This window comes from Monopterus albus, unplaced genomic scaffold, assembly GCF_001952655.1.
Source record: "Monopterus albus unplaced genomic scaffold, M_albus_1.0 scaffold86.1, whole genome shotgun sequence".
Lineage (NCBI taxonomy): Eukaryota > Metazoa > Chordata > Actinopteri > Synbranchiformes > Synbranchidae > Monopterus > Monopterus albus.
In genome coordinates, this window is record NW_018127966.1 from 158,064 (window position 1) to 171,405 (window position 13,342).

Here is a 13,342-nt window from a genome sequence, read left to right on the forward strand (position 1 = left end):
GTCAAAGAGCTTCAAAGACAAAAAGGACTATCAGAAATACTGCTGGCACGAGTCCATCTACTGCCTTCAAGTGTGTGTGTGTGTGTGTGTGTGTGTGTGATTAATGGAGAGGCAATGGAGGGGAAGAATGAGGAAAGTGGAAGAGAGAATCAGAGAATAAAAGAGCAGTGTGTGCATGTTCAATATGTGTGCTTCGCATGTTTTTAATGTAAAGGTTTAAGCCCTCCAACAGCACGGCCTTGCTCTGGTGGAAAAATGAAGCAATCATATCTATTCTGAGAAACTCCACAACATATGTGCTTTTTAATGCTACCATCAGGCAGCATATTTATTTTTTCTGCCGTATAGTAATGACTTTTTTCTCTCTTTTTAGTGCACACTGATCATGACAGCCCCTACAGCAGTCTCTTTTACAACAAGGCTCTTTTTTCTTCTTCCAAACTGGACATCTATATCAGCTAAATGATTTTGGCATGACATAACTGCCTGGCCTTAACTCCATTAGTGTTGTTTGTTGGGGAGAAGGCCTGGCAAGCAAACAGGGTTGAGAAGGACCAACGTAATTAGAAAAAGGGAGAGAAAGACAGGTATAAAATATCAGACAAGCTAATCACCCTGTATTCCAGCTGGTCAGGCCTTAGTTGAACACAAACACTCATAGTATACACACAGTACACACACAAGCTAGCAAAGCCAATCAGCGGCAGCACACAAATGCTGTACATGACCACACATTTTAGATAGTTGATGTACACTTGGATAATCACAACACAGCAGCACAAAAAAGCAACAGACTTTTTCCTGGACTTTGACACACACACACACACACACACACATACAGGCACACAACATGGAAGTCAGATGGCCTCTCTGTGGAGAAAGGAAATTATGCACCAACCATATTTATAACACTTTACTGTCAGTTTTCACAGCCAATCACATACACACATGCACCCACACACATTGCCACACATACATAAACCCTAACAAACATACAGTTTTGCACATGCGTATGCTGTCTACTTCTCACCGATGAAACATTTACACACATGAAAGGAACACTGGTTATGTATTAGTCCTAGAGCCAATCAACTCTTATTAGTGCTGTGAATGTTAATTGGTGTGGCGTGCTCAGAAAACACAAAACTAATTTTCCCACCTAACAAGGTTTCATCGTTTTGGACATTTCCCTTTCAGCCCTGTGTTTTCTGGCTTGTTCCTTTTGTTTGACAAAAGATGAGTGTTCCCTGTTTTCTCTCCCCGGGTCTTGATGGGAAAAGTATGTCCCTGGCATTGTGTACTCTTTAGACAAAGAAAATGTGTGCTTTTATGAACAATTTAGCTCAGCGCTTGTGGTAACGAAGGAGCACAAAAAAGGCAAACATTTGACAGACAGGAATGGTTTTAGGATACTTTAATGTTCAGCACAGCCAGAAACTATTTCTCGTGTTTACTCTTCTTGCATTGAAGGTTTTGACAACTTTTTGGGTAGGGATGAGATTTTTCTGAAACGAGGTTGTATTTCACTTTTTTGTTGCTGCCATGCTGATGTTGACCAGAGCAAATAGGAAACAGATCGTAAGCAAAGCTGTTATCACTCTATCCTGCACTCCCTTTCTCTGCCATTCTCTATTATCTATCATTCTATCCACCCACCTACCTATCTAACTGTATCCATAGATCTATCTTGTTTATCTCCGTAATTTGCATCTCTTTCAAATCACTCTGTCCTCTGCTGACAAACAGAGCAAAAAATATTTACAAAAAAAAGAAAGGAAGCAGGAAAACGGGAACAAGATAAAGAAAAAAATTACCAAGTAATATTTTAGAGGTGTTCCATGGCTAATAAATCTTTATTGTTTTGTTTACCCACCATGATATTTATTTGTTATTTGTTCTATCAGAGGGAAACCCATCCAAGTCAAATAAAAGCCATTATGAGACTGTATGTGTCTCTGCCCGTCTTTATGACTCCAGCAGAGTGACTGACACCAGCTTAGGGAGTTTAGGCCACTGTAATAAAACTCAGATGTCACAAAGCTTTTAATGAAATTTTCATCATACAGGTGGTTACTGGTTGTCTAGTGGTGAAAATGGTTTCAGGGTTATTGAAATGTTTTTATGTCCAAGCTGCATCCAGCTGTTTGGCTGACATTTTGGGAGGTGTAAACAAGAGATGGACAGCTTGTCAAGATTTTAATACATACTGGAAAAATACAACATCTGATTTTAATGAGTACAACAGTATTCACTGTGTGTGTGCTGTGTAAAAGCTGTTTGCTATCTCTAAACAGATATTATCTGCTGTTGAAACAAAAAACAAAACATCCCATGCTAATTGAGAGATGTTATAAGTTCTGATGAGATGTGGTATGATATTTTTGCACAGGAAGTGACTAAAACATGAAAAATTTAACACTTTGTCTTACAAAAGATACTGTCAAACACCTCCACCAGGTACATGGATTATAAAAGTATATTGTCTTAAAATCACTCCACATGATTACTGAACATGGAGGCATTCAAAGAAATCTCTTTCCAGTGACAAGTGCACGAACAAAAAGCAGACATTTGTTCCAAACCATTCAAACTTGGCAGAAAATCGTGTGTCCATATAGGATTTCCAGAAGCTAATGGAGAAAACAGACTTTCCAGGCCTTAATATTTGAGCAGATGCCTCTTGCTGCCAGGGCACAGTTCTGATATGACCTTTTGTATTGGCAGATATTAAAAATAACTCTTTACTCTACCATAATGTATTATTAATGTCTGAACACATTCGACATTCAGAACTACGTTATGTCTTCATGCTGCAGTTTTCCTCTTCTCATCTCTCTGTGAGTCATACCTGCTGACCTTTAAGCAGAGAGAAGGCTATCACCAACAGGAGATTGGCTTGTGATCCTTGAAAAGGACACTCGCTGATAGACTAACACTAACCCATACAGGTGTCACACAGGGCTCATTTGGATAGCAGGATAGTTTGTACATCTATGTCTACACATTTCAGAGATTGGAATTAATTTTTTTGATCTGCTTCCGCTGCCACAGCATTTGAGAGAGGAGGCAATTCATCTCCGAAAAACGTCTATTAAAGAGATGGCTGCCTGAATTCTACATCAGTTCTACTAGGAGGACAAACTCTATAAATTTCAGTGATACTGATTATGAAAATCACTGAGGAAGAGGAGCAACAAACAGCAGAAACAGAAGAAAAAACAGACTTCCATTATTCATTCCATGTTTGTCACTGTTTCCTTACTAATAAATGATTGATTTTTGACCAAATGTCTTCCAGACCTTCCTCCTTCCACCACAAAGACCACGCCACTCCTCTCAGGGTGTGGTGACTCTCTGTGGTCCCTAGAAGTCTGAAGGGATTGAAGATGACAACAACATCCTTCACTTGCTGGGGTAGTATTGGTGTGTGTGTGTGTGTGTGTGTGTGTGTGTGTGTGTGCTCTCAGCTATCACCTCCTCCATATTAAGTTACATTATTCATGTGAGGAGAATTATAGCACTTACCAGGTCACCCTTTGCCACTTCTGATATTACTGTTAACCCTTTAACTCACACACATACTGTACACACACACAAGATTTTAGGTGGGCCACAGTGTGCGTCCTTTTCTTGACACAAACACACAGATATTGCACACGCAAACATATGCCACAGCAACACACACATGCAGATATAAAAGCAGGAAAATATGGGTTCTTCATACACACAGACCAAACTCCAAACTAATTTTTCTCCTGGGGTATCTCATCCTACACTTTTTGTGTAACATTAGACACCAGATATTAGATGGATCCACCCTCAGGCTTGTTCAGATATGAGCCAGGGTCGCTCAGCCCTGAACCATTAACCTGCAAACAGGGCACTGGAAGCAAGCTTGTTTGATTTCATATGCCTTTGTGTCAGGTGGCATTATAGGAGGGCTCAGTTAGACAGAGATGACAAGTGGGCTGGCAGAGGTGTACATCCGCGTGTCAGGTAGTATTTGTCTCTGCAACAAAGAAAAAGCACGCAAGTGCGAGTGAATGTGCAAAAACGTGCAGTATGCATCTCTGTACATGTTTCTGTGTGAGTCTTTTATTAAAAGGTGAGTGACTGTAGTGCAAGACAGAAAGAGTCCAGGAGAGAAAAGAGAGGAACAGCAGGGAAACTCAGCAAGAGGAAGGAAAGGGTTAGATAAGGGAGACACAGGTGGCACAATTTCATTTTTTGAAAGCTGAGAGACCTGCAGTGGTTAGCTCAAGCATCTCACTGTCCCTCTCCATTTCTGTCACTTTCTTTTTCCACCCCTCCCACTATCGCACTTTCTCTCTCTATGTCAGTCTCTTTTTCTCTCCCTTGGGGGCTGTAACTGCATTTAATATTGTTCCATAAGGAGAGCAATAAATATCGACTGCTGGCTAGCTCATATTCCCCTTGTTTTTTAAGGCACTCTACTGTATGAGACCAAAGTCATGCAGCAGGTACTGTATTACAGCGCTTACTGCTTGTACTGTAGAAGCAATTGATCTGTAACCTTTGGAACTATTAAAGTGTCCTCTGCCATTTTAACTAACTGTTGAGTACTGCCTTTATGTCACAGTTCATATACATGTATGGTAAGTTTTTAATGCCTGTTTAAATATACTCCTGTAGCGGTAAAAGTAGAATAACTCTTTCAATTTATGTTGTGACTTTAAGTGATGAAAACACCTATTAAAGCCTGTTTCCTCACTTTCTGCATACATACATTCATACACTGAAAAGAGGAGGCCAACACTCTACTGATTCAGGCATGGATTTTTCTACATAGCTGCTAACCACATGGTGTCAGCATTCATACTGTATGACCTAATGACTATGGATCTATATTATCACACCCCAACAGCAAACAGGGAGGTCTGCTTGGCGCCTGAGTAGAAAGAACTCAAGCTCTATCAATAATATTACTGGGCAAGTTGAAAAAGAACAACAGCAACTTTTTTTAAACCTTCATTCACCCTGGGAAACCTTACGAACTATAAATGTTGCATTTTAGCAATGACATGGGCATACAGCTCTATGCATCCAAAGCTGGAACCTTCCCATTACAATCACACTCTGTCTGTCTTGGCTAAAGCGCCACTCCACTTTGAGTCAAACTTGTGCCAACAAATGGGGCAGATCTAGTATCCAACATACTGGTCGTGCATTGCAGACACTAGGACAGTAGTGTTTGACTGATTTCAAAACACAGCTAACAAAAAAAAAAAATCTTTGGTTTGGACTCAGAATGGAAGGTCTATGGACCCAAGTGCTTTCTGTTTTCACATTGTCAGCTTTCATTCTCTGTTACATTTCTCCTCCTGTGGGGGGCTGTTCTAATAGAAATATTTTGACATTTTTGGACACATTTCTTTGCTTTCCTTAGGAGAGAGCCAGGTTAGCAGTTTCCCCTATAGTTTAGCCTTCATGCTAAGCTCAGCTACGCAGCTGCTGACTGTAGCCCCATACTGCGTTTAGCGAACAGATATGAGAGTGATATTGATTTTCTTATCTAACCCTCTGCCAAACAGAAAAAAACATATTTTTCAAAAATGCCAAACTATTGCATTAAGTTGCTAGTGTACACGTCAAAACACATGGGCTGCCTGAAAGCATGTTCTTTACATAACAGAATAAATGTCATTTTCAGCAACTGGAAAATGTTACAGTTAAAAATGCATAAAAATACTTCCCATCATACACAAATTGCCTTGTGTACTCGGCATCATAGTGTGCCATATTACTCCCCTTCTTTCCTTTCCTCTGCCTGGTCTTTGTAATTCTTCTTCAGTCTTTTGAATCAGTGCCCTTGCTTCATCTTGGAACCCCAGGCCCATCCCTCCTCAGCTATTCCACCCTCTGCTCTCCCCCCAGTGATTAAATTAAATAGGCACTTTATGAATAACAATATTACCCTCCCACCCCCCAAATTGATAGTAGTGGATGGGAGGCTGACAGCCTAGGCTGGCGGGGACAGGACTGGACAGGACAGCCACTCTCCCAGCTCACTCCATTACATTGATCTAAGTAAGTGGGTGTGTATGTGTGTGTGGGTGGAGTTTTATCAGTGTTTGTGTGTGGATAGGTGTGTGTCTGTGAGTGGCACTGGGTAAGACTGTGCGTGGGTTTGTGTTTAGACTAGAATGCTGTTCATCTGCATGTGTTCACAAGTGAAACAGCCATCAGGGAGCTGTAGCATCTGAATCAAACTAACTGTTCTCAAAAGCTCTCATGGGTCCTTGCAAATCCTTTGGTAGAGATACACACCCCTACACAAACGCACACATATGGACACATTCCTCAAATGCCTCCTTGATACATACACTGCATCAGCAACTGCCCCCCCCATCCCCGCTCCCCTGCTCTAACCATCGCTCTCCATAAGGCTGTATGTATCTATTATGTTTTGTCGATACTGTAATTAAATTGGACAGCTTAATGCAATTCTCTGTGATCCATAGGCCTTTATGGATGTAAAAGCTTTTCTGGCCCCACGCCCGAAAGACGTCCAACAAATTTAGATGAGTTACTATCAGAAAAAAATAGTTTGAGTGGTTAAAGCAACGGGGCGCGCACATGGTCATTTGTTACTGGCTAATTCCCTTTAATGTCCCTGATGCCATTTTGTTTTAATACATTTTCTTATTTGAATTGTCATCTGTGGAACTAAGCAATATTACTACTCTGCCTCTCTTTCTTTTTTCTTGTTAGTTCTCTCTTTACTTCTAGTGCTTTAAGCTAAGCGCTCTTGCAGGCTCTTAGGGACATTAATGAAGCTAATAAAACAGGCAGCAAAGGATCAAGAGGCAACATTAGAATGGACACAGGAAAGAAAGATGAAGGGAGAGGAGGGTGGATTAACAGGCAGGCGAGAAAAGACAGAAACAGACTCTAGAAACAGACAGATAGCTGGATTGGAGATAGACAGATGAAACAGATTTCTTTGTCTTTCCACTGGAGAAGATTTAATGTCTCACATTTCTACAAAAGAGCACAACTCCACTCTCTAAGCAATCTTGACGAAACCGCACAAAGATGTATAAAAATAAATATACTGTAAGTGTGAGCACAATTAAGTGCTGCTAAGTATATGGTATAGTAGCAATCAGCATGGAATCAAACTGTAGAAAACACTATATGTATCTAAAACATTTTTTAAAACTAACAGTATTTTACTGTTTCCATTTGTGACATGACAGCAGCTGTTATGTGAGATTAAATCCCCTCTTTTTGAGTGCTGTTTTTCTTGGCGTTACCCTCGTATAATGAAAGGCAACTAAGCTGAGGATTTTTCTTGGTTCACAGATAACTTTGTAATCCTTCAATTAAAATAAAAACATGAAAATCACAAAAAGTGGGTTTTTCAAAAAAGCAGAAATAGCTTATCTGCTCCGTAACATCAATGGGATGCAATGTACAGTAAGCTACACATTGAAATTTGGTGATTTCTAACTTGACAAGAATAGTAAATCATACTGGTAACATGGAAAGCTTGTGCACCTGTCAATAACAGCTGCTTATTGATATCTATAGTAAATAGTTTACTCTGTTTTGTAGCACAGAATACTTCTTTTTATCCATGGTCAAACTAGTTATGCGTTATGCACAATAATATGTGCCCCCTTGCTTGCAGAAAGCTGATGTTCATAGAGTATATAAAATACACTCCAGAGTAAATTTTAAGTGCAAATTTGATTTGAAGATTATTTTTGAAAAGAAGAAACATACTGACATTTGACTGCATATATGCACACATAACTGATACCTGTGCAACATCTGCATGAAAATGATAAACTAGTAATGGATTCTCCCAGCGAGAAATGAATTTGAAGCATTACAGGTGACTGGGTTTAAGCTGCAGATTATTATTTTGAGAATGGCCGAAGCTCCTTGACTTAATGGATTTGATCTTTGGAAAATTGTTCAACAAACATATAGCCATTTGAGAGCCCCTTAGTACACAGACAGATGTCTCTAACATATCATTTGATATGCCCATCATACCTCTATCTTAACTCCAAGATGTATTAAAAATATTGTATTAAGAAATGTTCAATTAAAAGGAAAAGGGTTAACAGAAACAATAACACAATTCAAAATAAAATTAATCTGAAAAGCCCAGTCCCAGCATATTTTTACTTAACTGTGCAGAGCATCATTTTAGCAGAAACAAAAGCTGCTGTTGACTTAATGATTAAACCTTTCACTGCATTTGGTAAATGGCTGACCAACCTTTTAAAGTAAATTGCACAAATGGTTGACGTAGGAACAGAAGACAGGTACTGCATAAGCATTCCATTAGAATGAGGGTGAAGCCAGCAATCCCTGTTTGACTCTCTACTGAGTGGCTGACCTGACATCGTCATCACTGAAGGAGAGATGTACGTGCTTTGATGAGGACTGGTTGTGAGAGAGACTAAAAGGAAGCAGAGGAGACACAAGGAGATAAAAAAGGAGAGACAAGCAACAACAAGAGGTAAGGTATAGTAATGAGGAGTGGATATGAGACTGGTGATGGAGGGGGGAAGGGGGGACAGGTGAGCAAAGGGATGAAGAAAGAATGACTAAAAGGAGGAAGCAGTTAAGGTAGGAAGGAGGGACAGTTAGGGTAGGGGAAAGGGAAGAGTGCAGAGAAAGGTAGGGTTCAGTAAGGAATAGAATGATAAAGAAGGAGTGGGATGGAGGGATGGAGGGAAGAAGAGAAGAGAAGGTGTTAATAAAGAAGCCTTTATATGCATCTGGGGAGCACCGCAGCACCTATAAATAATACACCACAAATTAGCAGATCGGACAGAGGAAGAGGACAGGAAGTGTGTGTGTGTGCATATGTATGTGCCTTATGTGTGTATACTGCAGAGAGAAAGTGCTTGACAATGAATATGCATTACTGTATAGATATGAACTGGGCATCCATATTAAACATGATGTTCCTGTGCAATCTGGTTCAATGTGTAGCTCTGAAACTGTCCGTGTACATGTTGCCTGTTGTATGCATGTATGTGTGTGTGTGTGTGTGTGTGTGTGTGATGTGTCTCAGCAGGTCAGTATTGTCAAGGTTACCGCAGGCCATTTTGCCGGTGGGCCAATTAACTTTTAGCACAGAAACAGAACAGTGCAGATGTCTCCTAGATGCCAGGGTTAGAGAAAGACTGTGTACATGTGTATCTGTAGTGTTCTTGTCTAAATGTACAGTATTGAAAGAAACCCACAAGCTGAAGGAGGGTGTGCATGAGATGAAATGAGACAATGTAGGTGTGAGAAAAAAAGAGAAAGCTTTTGTTGTCTCCTTGTTTGCAAATAGCTGTGTGGCCTATAATAATGCCAAGAGAAGGACAGAGTGAGATGTGAGCCTGAGTACAGCAAGTAAGACATAAGGGAGTCATGGCTCCTGTGTGACCATGATGGCATAATGTGTTCCCTTGTAAAGATGGAAAGAAGGTTTCTTAACTCATTTTGGGCCAAAAATCTCATTATGTAGCATAAGAATATCTGAAAACTGATCTGGAAACATTAAATATCTGATTATTGTCTAGTGAGAATTGTTCTTTTGAAGCACACTTGAATCACTCCCACTGTAGTACTACAATTAACACTACAATGGTGCTCTAAAATGAAAACATCATAACAAAAATCATTAAGGTTTAAAAAGCCAAAACATGTTAGAGTTTGCATGTAACACAGCGAATATCTCCAAATTTGACCCATTAAACAACAATTAACAATTAAATGCAGAACATTTCTAAATGTAGAGCGAGAACTGAAGCTTTAAGAATTCTTTTTACATGATGTCTATTCATATTTGTGAATGCTGATCCTAAACCATCATAGATTTGCCTGGTCTGATTCATTTATAACTGAGGGGATGGGATGCAAATTGCATCAATGGGTTTGGTAACAGCTAACTGTGAAAAAACTAAACACCTACAGTACAAAGGGGGGGGGCATATTACCTTAAATGCCAACTGGCAAGACTGTTAAGCTATGAAAAAAGCCTGGCAAACCGAAGACAAACTCGCAGCCCGTTAAGTTTCCAACAGGCTGAATCATCTATGTCTAAAGTACAGGTGCACATCTGTCAAGAAAAGTGTACAAATACATATGTTAAATGAACCAAATGGGGAAATGAATGACATGAAAAACTCACAGTTAGCAGCATTTAAATGTCAGGGGTTCCTATAGTTTCTAAATGGAGCCCCTATGGATTTTGTACAACATCAGCAGTCATGTATCCAGCAGCTGTAAATTACAAAAGCAAATTATAAAAGTTAAAACCACTGCCTTTTTAACTACTTGCTGTCAAGCACCTCACATTAACCTGTCATGTCTGAAGAGCACTTAAAATGTGAAGTTTCCCCTTTTTGGTAACTTGTAACACAGTAGCAAAGCAGATGCACAGAAAGCAGAGGAAGCTTTACAACGGCTGTATCTGTCCAAACGTACTTGGTGAAATAAAGTGACTGTGATGGCTAACAGAGCAGAGCATCATCCCCCCCTTCCTATGCAGCAGTAGGCTAATTCCTCTGACAGACTGTCTTCCACAGTGACTACCGCCTGCTGTCTTTTTAGCCCGAGGGCCTGTCTGGTTGAGAGACAGAGACAGAGGGAGAAGTTGGGGAGATGGAGAGCAGAGCAGAATAAAAGAGACAACAAGGGAAAAAGAAAGCACTTTTGTATATGTCTGTGTGTATGTGAGTGTATGTGCATGTGTGTGGTTGCTATGATGTCTCTAGGCCCTAATCTCTTTAGTAAGCCCCATGATCCAGTTAGAAACAGTGAGTGGCTAATGTCAGGGCTAACTGGAAGAGAGGGATCTATGTATGTGTGTGTGTGTGTGTGAGTGTGTGTGTTTGTGTTAGTTTATAAATGTGGGCATAGCTTCAATTATATCCATATCCTTGTTGAGATTGGTCTACCTGTAGGAACAGTGTTTATGAACAACTTGAATAAATGTTATTGTGTCTGTAACTATATCCAATTTTGTGTATGCACATGATTTCCTGCATGTGTGTGTGTGTGTTTTGCCGGGTGTGTCTGAAAAACATCAGTGCCCATTAAGGCTGAGAGATTAGATTGAGTGGATCCAGATTCTGTGCTAGTGTCCCTCTCCAGCAGGCTTTCTCTGTGGTTTGAAGAAAACAGGACAGGTGCAGCAAATTGATTTTTAGTTAATTTGCCTGGACAAATCGGGGTTGAAAATGAGAAGGAAAAAAGTAAATTGGGTTTAACATCTGGTCACTGTTGAGAAATTACAACATGCACTATAGCAACAAATCTCTGTGATCACCAAAGTTAAGGAAATAGTAAATATCATTTTCAGCTAGGAAGTGGGCAATGTAAAGAAACATAATGTTAAATTATTCTGCTCTTTTATAATATTTACCAATGATTTATGCTTTAAATGCAAATGTAACTTTCTTTGCCCAGTTTTCTTTAAACATCTTAAGGTCTATGTGAAAAAATACACGTTTTTTTTTCTCACTACCAGCTCATAAAAATATGAGATGAATAGAGATAATAAATACACTAATAATAATTTAAAATATGACTGATTGTGGCAGCACAGCGGTGCAGCAGTTAGCACTGTCGCCTCACAGCAAGACGGTTCCGAGTCGACTCGGGAACTTTCTGTGCGGAGTTTGCATGGACTCCCTGTGCCTGCGTGGGTTCGCTCCAGGTGCTCCAGCTTCGTCCCACAGTCCAAAGACATGCAGCTTAGGTTGTTAGGTGACTCTAAACTGCCCCTAGGAGTGAGTGTGGGTGTGTGTGGTTGTTTGTCTACATGTCAGCCCTGTGATAGACCGGTCACCTGTCCAGGGTGGACCCCACCTCTCACACAGTGTCAGCTGGGATTGGCTGCAGCCCCCCTGCAACCCTATACAGGAGAAACAGTATAGATAATGGATGGACTGATCATCGTCACATTCATTTAGTGGAACAAAGCTTTCCTTATGAAACTCATAAACACTATATAATTGATTTTATCTGAAGTCATTTTGGAAATGAAAGACCACATTGTTTCATTTTTCTTCTCTCTTTCATACCAATATTTGTTCTGTTTTCCAATTTACATTTGTTTTATTCTGGGCCAATGTCCCTCAAATGCTAATAGGCTGTAAATTATTGTGGTGCGTGATGGTATTTAATATATGCTACATTCAGCACAGCACATAGATGAATGTGGTAAATGTTCTTGAAGCTGCTGTGGCATTATTAAAATAGATGTGGAGATCAGCAGTTTTGTCACTGAGGGTTAAAGTACAGCTAACTCACCCGCTGCCATAATAAACGATAAGACACAATGGGAATGATGAACACTCAGAACTAACGGCCGCTCACTTTTACACATGCATATATATGTGACTTTTTTTGTTTTTTTTTCTACATTTCTCCCTGTTTGTCTGTTCACCTCTTTCACATCTATCTCAATTTCTCCAATCAGTTAGTGTACATGACAAGAAAAAGAACCTGTCCCTCAAACATTGCATTACACCAATCCTTCATTCCAGAAAGAGAGTGTTTCTTCCAGAGAGCCTTATGGACCAGCATGTGAGTAAAAGTAGCCTGTCTCAAATGTTGTCATATGAAAACGATTCATGCCCCAGGAAATATATAGAGAGGAATAAAGGATGGATGTAGACAGATTCAACCAAATTCTCTCCTCCCATCCAATCACACTGCATCACAAATCACTGGGCCTGTCACTAATTCAGGGGTGTTACGGTGCAGCACAGGCCTTGGCATAAGGTGTGTGTGTGCGTGAGCATGTGTATGTGTAAAACTGTGTTTGCATATTATAGTTGGGAGATGGGAGAAATAGACAGAGACAGAGAAGGAGAGAGAAAGAAAAGATGATTTAGGAGTAATGAGAGTGGCATTATGGGACTAAATGTAATCTGCTAATGGAGATGGGGGGTGTGGGCTGGAGTGGGAGGGTGGTGGAAGGGAAGGAGTAGGAGGGAGAGATGATGAAGAAGGCAGGGATGAAGGACAGAGGATGGAGGGCAAGGAGGACAGCAAAGAAGAAAGGAGGAGTAGAAGAAGAGAACAATGGATGGAGTGGGAAAAAATGATGAGGTCTAAAAAAAACAACAAAAAAAAACAAATTCCAGCGACTGATAAAGAAAAGGCTACAAAACAAAGAAAGGGAAAATTAAAAACTGAATAAAAGAGGGTGAAAAGGGGTGAAAGGATGGGATATGAGTTTAGAGGTGACATGTGTGAATGTGTGAGTGTGTTATAGAGAAATAACCTGGGGTGGAGGCACTGGGAGGGCAGGACCCAGGAGAGCACAATCAGCACATATTGGAATCACATTGTGTAC

At 40.2% G+C, this 13,342-nt stretch overlaps 1 protein-coding gene across 1 annotated transcript in view; it reads right to left on the minus strand.

Moving 5' to 3' along the window:
• slit3 (slit homolog 3 (Drosophila)) overlaps window positions 1–13,342 on the minus strand; it is a 241,060-nt gene that overhangs the window by 113,088 nt on the left and 114,630 nt on the right. The gene's annotated exons all lie outside the window — the stretch shown is intronic.